The sequence below is a fragment of the Manduca sexta genome, chromosome 2 (genome assembly GCF_014839805.1).
Source record: "Manduca sexta isolate Smith_Timp_Sample1 chromosome 2, JHU_Msex_v1.0, whole genome shotgun sequence".
Taxonomy (NCBI): domain Eukaryota; kingdom Metazoa; phylum Arthropoda; class Insecta; order Lepidoptera; family Sphingidae; genus Manduca; species Manduca sexta.
Genome location: NC_051116.1, coordinates 7,765,018 through 7,772,600, shown reverse-complemented (window position 1 = coordinate 7,772,600; position 7,583 = coordinate 7,765,018). Strand labels below are relative to the sequence as shown.

Below are 7,583 nucleotides of genomic sequence, written 5' to 3'. Positions count from 1 at the left end.
TAAGATAGCTGTGCAAAACCGGGGTAGACCACCTCCTAAAGTAACAAATACATCGCATTGTTTTTTAATTTTGAAAAGCACATCGCATTAATTTCGTGTACACGTTTTCAAGAACAGTTCTTTCAAAACGGAGTCACTAGTAAAATGTTAGATAATAAAAAATAAACTATACAAAGGTAAAGAGTAAAAGTAGACTTTTTATGTGAACCACTCTTAAGTGGTAATATAAAATGGGTCCCATATTTTTTAATGCAAATCACGATATATCTAATGTAAATCTTATTTATTACTTTACGGCCATTACTTTTAAGTATACAGCCACTAAAAATGGCATTTCTTTAATGTCATCGCACTCTCAAAGTGACATTGTCTTTGAAAAGCTACGAATCTAACATAATTGCGTAAAAATTTTCAGATTTTTTGTAGTGGCATACATTTTATGAATATTATTTTAAGACAAGTTTATAAAGCTATTTTAATAATTTCAAAATATTTTATTCTAATATCGCATGCTTTTTATGTTAAAAAAATTATCATTAAAATATTAATTGTAATATGTATTATACATTATTGCTTAGTGAATACGATTCAAACGCTTTAGGTATATTTGTATATCTATAAATTAACTTAATTCTACGAGTTTGTTGATAACGAAATACATTTTATACTTTATTCATGGTGCATTAAATCTCTTTTTTTAAACTAGGTTTTTCCTGCGGTTCCGCCCGCGTGAAAACGTTTATTTGGAGTACAAACTAGTCTATCGCACTCAGAAGTAATGTAGCTTCTTATTAATGAGAGTTTTGTTAAACAAACAAACAAACTATTCCTCTTTACATTAGTATAGATTATCCAAAATGAGATAAATGGTTCATACAATAAAGTTAAAAACTGCGTGACAAGCCCGAATCGTGGTTTCACAATCACAATTTTCATCGCCCGCAACGTCATTTAAATCGAACAATAATTGCTTATTAACTTGCTGGAGGTCAAAATGAAATGACACCGTGGCTGATATGCGAAATACGAACATGAAATATGAAATAATTTATTTGAACCTGTAAAATGTTATACATTTAGATTCCGTCAATATTAACTCTACCACCAGTTCGGAAAGCAGTTTTCACCAGAGAAGAACGGGCAAGAAACTCTGGTGTTGCTCTTTTCAAAATCAGTTTAAGGTATAAACTACAGCAGCTATGATACCGACAAAGAAAAAAAACACAATAGTATTTTTATTATTTAAAGCAGCTAGCTCATTTATATGCTCGAAAATAGGTAATTAATTGATTTTTAATTTCCATACAAGTGCACTAACCTCTCCATAACATATTACAGTTTATTTAGGATCTATAATGTCTGTAAAATTGGATGTATTTCGATGCTTAAAAGGCAATTATATCTAAGGGAATAACGAAAACGAATTAGGGACAGGGGGCGAATCTGTTTTTTGTAAGTACGAGAACTCTAATCGAAGGACAGCTTTAATAGCCGTATACGATTTTCTAACTTGTTTTTCGTTTAAAACGCCCTTAATTGACTGAATGAGTAATAGATATTTACATTTTCACTTAAGGTGGTAGCTCAAGGTCCATTTTCATACATTTTGTTTCGGCTTTAATCTGGGTAACTAAACAAGTATTGGCAAGTAAAGAATTTAAATTCACGTCTAGTTAGTGATTAGTTCTCGCAGTTGAAAGAAAAACGTAAAAATAATTAATAATCATGGATATTTCGGCCTTTAAAATTTAATATGACGAAATTTTAAAGGCAGAAATATCCATGTTACGTTTTAACAATCACTACTATTAAACATCCTTAACTTAAAACCTCCATACTGCCTTCATTTAGCAGATGAGATTTTGTTCTTGGGGACCTCCGATATAGACAATATCATATCATTTCAGATATTTTTAATGTCATACAATCGACAATACTCTTTACAAATTTCTACAAACGAATACCAATTTATAATTATGTCATTTATTAATTATCCAACGACACAATGCAACTCGACTCAAAACAAAAACACAAATGAATAAACGAACGAAAAATATATTTAAAACATTTACCGGGACTTGTTCAAACAGTCCTTTGTCCGTTGTTTAATTACTGAAGGCGGAGGGGGGTTCAAGGAGGGGTCCATCAATGAGTCAAAATTACAGCTTTGTTAACTTTGGGGCGTGTGCATTGGCAGCGTAAGATTTGTGATAACGAGAAATAATTTTTGTAACATCAAAGATGAACAAGTTATACTCGACCTGTTTTGTTCCGGCAAAACAATACAATTATAAACAGTCTAATCGCTGTTGCTTGATTGCAATGGATTATATATTTTTTTCTTTGTCATGCTCTAGCAAACGAGTTATATAAAAGACCACAGCCACCAGATCAATCCAGAGATAAGTTAATACATTGCAAATCTTTGAGGAAAAGATAAGTATGGAGGAAGGAAAAATTCAAAATCCTCCAACAATTTCGTCACAAAGACCATCGCGTGATTGATCTATTTGCAGCGTGTCTTAACTATAAACAGTAAATTTCTAGGTACGATATCCAATTTAGGCTACAAAATTTTTTGTGACACAAAAAAAAACACAACTTTTTAGTAATGGAATTTGTACTCAAAGGACAATGCCCAAAACCAGGCTATCTTTGCGTCAGTCATGCGTCTTAACCAAATATCCACAGAAAATCATCATTTTAATTATTACTTCATTTGTATTTATTTCAGTATTAAGCGAATGGGGGTTTAAAAGATATGAAAAAAAAGTTGTTTAATTGTTGCAAATGAAACACCGGATAATTTACTGCCAATATGGCGAAATGATACCAATTTATAACAAATTCCCTTTTTAAATGGAATAAAAAGTAAATATGTACAAAAAATGTGCTTATACTTGAATCTATAATATATATGTATATTATTCTGTAACAATATATTTATTCATCTCAAATATATTGTTATAAAATAATACATTTTATTTAATAATTTTGACAAACTCCAAATAGCTGGTAAAAAAGAGAAAATATTAATTGTTCCAAAAACAAACAAATGGCGACTTGTACTTGTATTGACAGAAATACTAAAGTCAGCTAAAACATGTCTGGACTTTATTTTTTAATTATAAAAATATGGGTACAGATTATAATTAAACTGGCAACTGAAAGTGACAGTGACACTGAAAGTGATAGTGACATTTTGACACTTCAGATTTGTTTGAATGTTAAATCATTATAATATATTATATTTTAATATTTTATCTTACTCAAGATCGGAGTGTTTTTCTTATGTATATTAATGTTTAGTCGAGAAATCGTCTGTTAAAAACAACGTATATAGTGTGTGTTTCGAACTTTGAGACGGAAGGCTTTTAGTGAGCAACACAATGTCGTCCAGAGCCTAGACCCAGGACAGTTAATCGAGACGGCTTATCCTGGCGGTGTATTAACTGCACCTTTGCGGTGCCACAGCAACAAGTATATTTCTTGGACGAGCTGTCCAGTTTGTAAGTTATGAAGATTATTATTAACATACCCACAATGTGGGAAAAATCTTGCCAAAGTTAAAGAAAATAGTTTAACAATAATAATAATGGAAACATGTTTACTCAACTTCTACATTATATTTTAGGTTTCAATGCTGGAATGAGTTTGTGCTGCCTACTGGAGATCAGCTAATAGAGAGGTTCACAGACAATATGACATGACCCAACCAGCGCTGCAAGAAGTGATTCACTCAGTTCAAGAGTATATATAAACCTGCTGCAGCTATATCAAATTCTTGTTTTCATTTTGGGATGCCAAGAATATATACCTCTATTAAAAATATACATCTATATAAAAATATACATAGGATTTCGTATTTCTCGTTTTATTTTTCTTTCCCTGTGATAATTAACTATTAGCCTAATCAGGCTGTGAAGTGAGTTGCCTGGGATCAGAATCCTCCAAAGACGGTTGGCGTCAGGCATACGGCCGGTCATAAAAGCTAAGCTGAATCTATTCTACAAAATGTATTGACACCATATTGGAGTGAGATAATGGTAGGTGGAAAAAAAGATAAGGTAATCCATGTAATAGAATAAGTAGTAATTCAGAAAAATATATACACAAAAGGTCAGGTAACATATCCTCCGTGGAAAAACTAATATTCCGTCATTCTATCTTATTCTCTTTTATCAGATATGTTACTACCTATCAGTTTCTTTTGAGGGCAATTAAAGCTAGGTGAAAAGAACGTCCAATAATTGTTTATTGCAATAACAATTAGGTACTGCAATATTGAACTTACTTAGGCACGTAACTACTTTCTACCGTACATTATTGCAGTCCATACTTAACCTCAAAATAACCGCGTTATAAAAATTCTGATTACTCCGAACTCCCATCGAATATCCAATTGTTTTACATTTTTATAAAAACTAGGATATTTTCCCTATAGTTTAGTGAAGGTTTTGTACAGACGCAAGCGTAGCCCAACTTTCATACAAAAATGGGCATTCTCCTTTATTATAGACCACCGCTTACACATGGCACATTTTATAACTCCACAGTATAGTCCATTTCACCTCTACCTACCCTAGCTCGTCGCCCGAAACACGCCAACGGCCCGTGTGTACGGCGCGTAGTGTTCCACGCGCGCCTCGTAGAGCAGTGTCAGTGTCATTGACGGGGCCCTTTAGGGCTGGTGCCTGCCTAGGTTTCAATGCCATCGGATCTTGGACCTAGGCACATAGGCAAAGGATGGGAACACCGTAGGTTTTTAGTCAGTAGAAGTCTGACACGCCCTCCCGCCCATCCCAAGGCGGGAGATAGTCATCTGATGATTTACCTACGTTAAAAAAAAAAAAATACCTCTACCTACCCTATAATAAGAAGCGTGAACATTCACACATGACCGCTCTCGCCACAGCAACACACAAATACAACCTATCTAAATATAGCAATGTTTAGCCGGCGATAATTCCGCACGCGACACGCGCGGCGTGCGAACGGCGCCAAATGTCGATCATTATGGCGGCACGGCCCTTCCGATTGCTCAGATGATTGCTGCGATATTAAAATTATTCTGCACGTTATGTTTGGCCGTTTATGCTTGTAAATGATTGTACGTTGTCGTGCAATGACAATCTTTATAAATCCAAGTTTGTGACACACGAAGTTTCGGTTTAATGTAGGATAGTTTAATAGTGGACAAGTTGCAAACAGTAACAACAAAATCAAACGGTAAGCAGTTGCAAATAGTAACAACATAGCAGTATGCCTTTAGTTAGAAATCTTACGCGCGGGCGAAGCCACGAGCGTCACCTGATGTTAACCAGATGGTGAAATATAATGACAATGTTAAGAAATATAGTCCTATTTAAAAACATTTTTTAAAGCGGTCGAATTCGAATACTATATACTGCTAAATATTTCCTTGAAGAAACACTGACTCTCAAGACAAGGGTTAAACCAAGTTTAGGAACCAAATGACCTATTATATTATAATGTTATGTCCATTCTGTATGGTATTAATATCGGCAACCATTCATTTATTTACTTTCGAAATAAAACTATTATTAGTATTCAGAGGCAATCCATAGTCTCTGCCTACCTCTACGGGATAGAGACGTGATACTATGTAGGTATATACGACCATTATAGTCGTATTGTCTCCACACCGGACACATTGTAATAGAACGTACAATCAGATGCGTGGGACACGTATTATCAATTTGCGGTAGGATTGCCTAGTCAGTGTCCACGCAGCGTCCCTACACGTCCGAACACAAATCCCTGGAGATAGTGCAATATCACTTTTTGCTTATCAGCACTTGATTAATTAAGGAAACGATAGTATAGTTAGAAATGGAGCGGACCGCCAAGACGTAGGTCGCATTCAAAACTCCAAACACACGACTGACATTTCGAAGTCTATTTTATTTATTGTACGGAATCATCATCATCATCATCATTGGCAATAAACATCTACGTGAGATGATTCAGTAGCATTCGTAGAAGAAGCGAGGTACGATATACACCTACGCTGGTGACCTATCAGACCGAGGAAAACATCTTGAGGAAATCTACACACCTGAGAAATCTCCATAAGAATTTTTAAAGTATGCGCGCTAGACCAACATGGCGCACTAAGGTCTAAATCCTCTCAATAGGAAAAAAGGCCCTTTCCCAGCAGTGGGACAGTTTATATAATACTGGTCTCGTTTTAAGGTCATTAATTTAAAATAAAAACAATTCCCACGCCGAAATCAACCCCGGTGGGACGCTATCACAATCGCTATCATTTCCCCGGAGCCTCCCCCCTCTCCTAACCGACACGATCGCCCTCGTAATCTATTTAATTACACGAAATTACCGTAATCTGTACATTAGTCCGGACCGCGATACCATCGCCGCGACATAATGTTCCGACTTGTTGATTTTTTTAATGATTGTTTGGGGGTATTTGTTGGTTCTTTGTTTGGAACTCTAAAGCTGTTTCTTTGCCATTATACTTTTGAACACAGATTTGATATAAGAATTGAGGTGAAATTCCTGTTAATCAACATCCTTGATAACTTGACGTGCTCAACCAAGTTACCGTCTCTCGTTCATCCAATCCAAACCAAGATCAAACTTAATTATTTAAAAAAAAGTGCATTTGGACAGAGTCCAATTTGCCCCGGACCATGTTTGCCGTAAAAACGCGTCCCCGGGGAGCGAGACAAACGACCGGGGCACCGATGAGTGACCCGGCCACCAAGGGTTTAATTAAACGTAGTGAATCTTGCGAGACTTGATTAGGAAAATGTTTGTACGTCTTGAATTCTGAGAGTATGAGTTAGGGAAAGGTTCACGGTTATAGCAAGGTTCAGATTAGCAAGAAAGCATGCAGAAGTCGACGTTTGCAAGCAACAATTGTTACCATAAACAATCAAGGCAAACAGGTTTCTAAAAATGTTTACACTTGCAGGATTTGCGGCAAGTTGCACGAGTATGGAATTATTGAAATATTGCCGCTAGTGACAACGCATGCCGAAGATATTGCGCAATATAATGCTGCAAGCACTTGCTAGTATTAATTTAGTATTAAACCAATTATCGCAATAATGAAGGCGTTATAGTGCAAAAAATATTACGTGTTTTTTTTTCTTTTTTATTGCTTTGAATGACGAGATGAGCTTACCGTTCGCCTGATGGTAAGCGATAGCCCATAAACATTAAAAACACCTTCCAACACATTGAATTACCAAGTATTGTTTGATATTCCACTGCGCTCGCCATCTTGAGACATAAGATGTAAGTATTATTATGTCCAGTAGGTACACCGGTAACAATGTCCTTCAAAACAGGAACACAACAGTAACTAAACACTGCTGCTTGGCGGCTGAAATAGACATTGCGGTTGTACCTACCCAGGCAAACTCTTACATATGAGAGACCTACCACCAATAAAGTAATATGTGATAACACTTAATCATAATGAATTCCGAAAAGTTATCGCAATAAATCGTAACTACACGCATGTTTTGACTCGATTAATGCGATAATTAACGTCATTACACTAGTATAGTCCTAACAAATATCAGTACAGGGTA

At 35.5% G+C, this 7,583-nt stretch overlaps 1 long non-coding RNA gene across 1 annotated transcript; it reads left to right on the top strand.

Moving 5' to 3' along the window:
• The first annotated feature begins 3,184 nt into the window (after positions 1–3,184).
• On the top strand, positions 3,185–3,865 carry LOC119188984. The gene is made up of 2 exons (XR_005112189.1): positions 3,185–3,509; positions 3,635–3,865. It is a non-coding gene; the product is annotated as an uncharacterized LOC119188984 (long non-coding RNA).
• Positions 3,866–7,583: the final 3,718 nt, after the last annotated feature.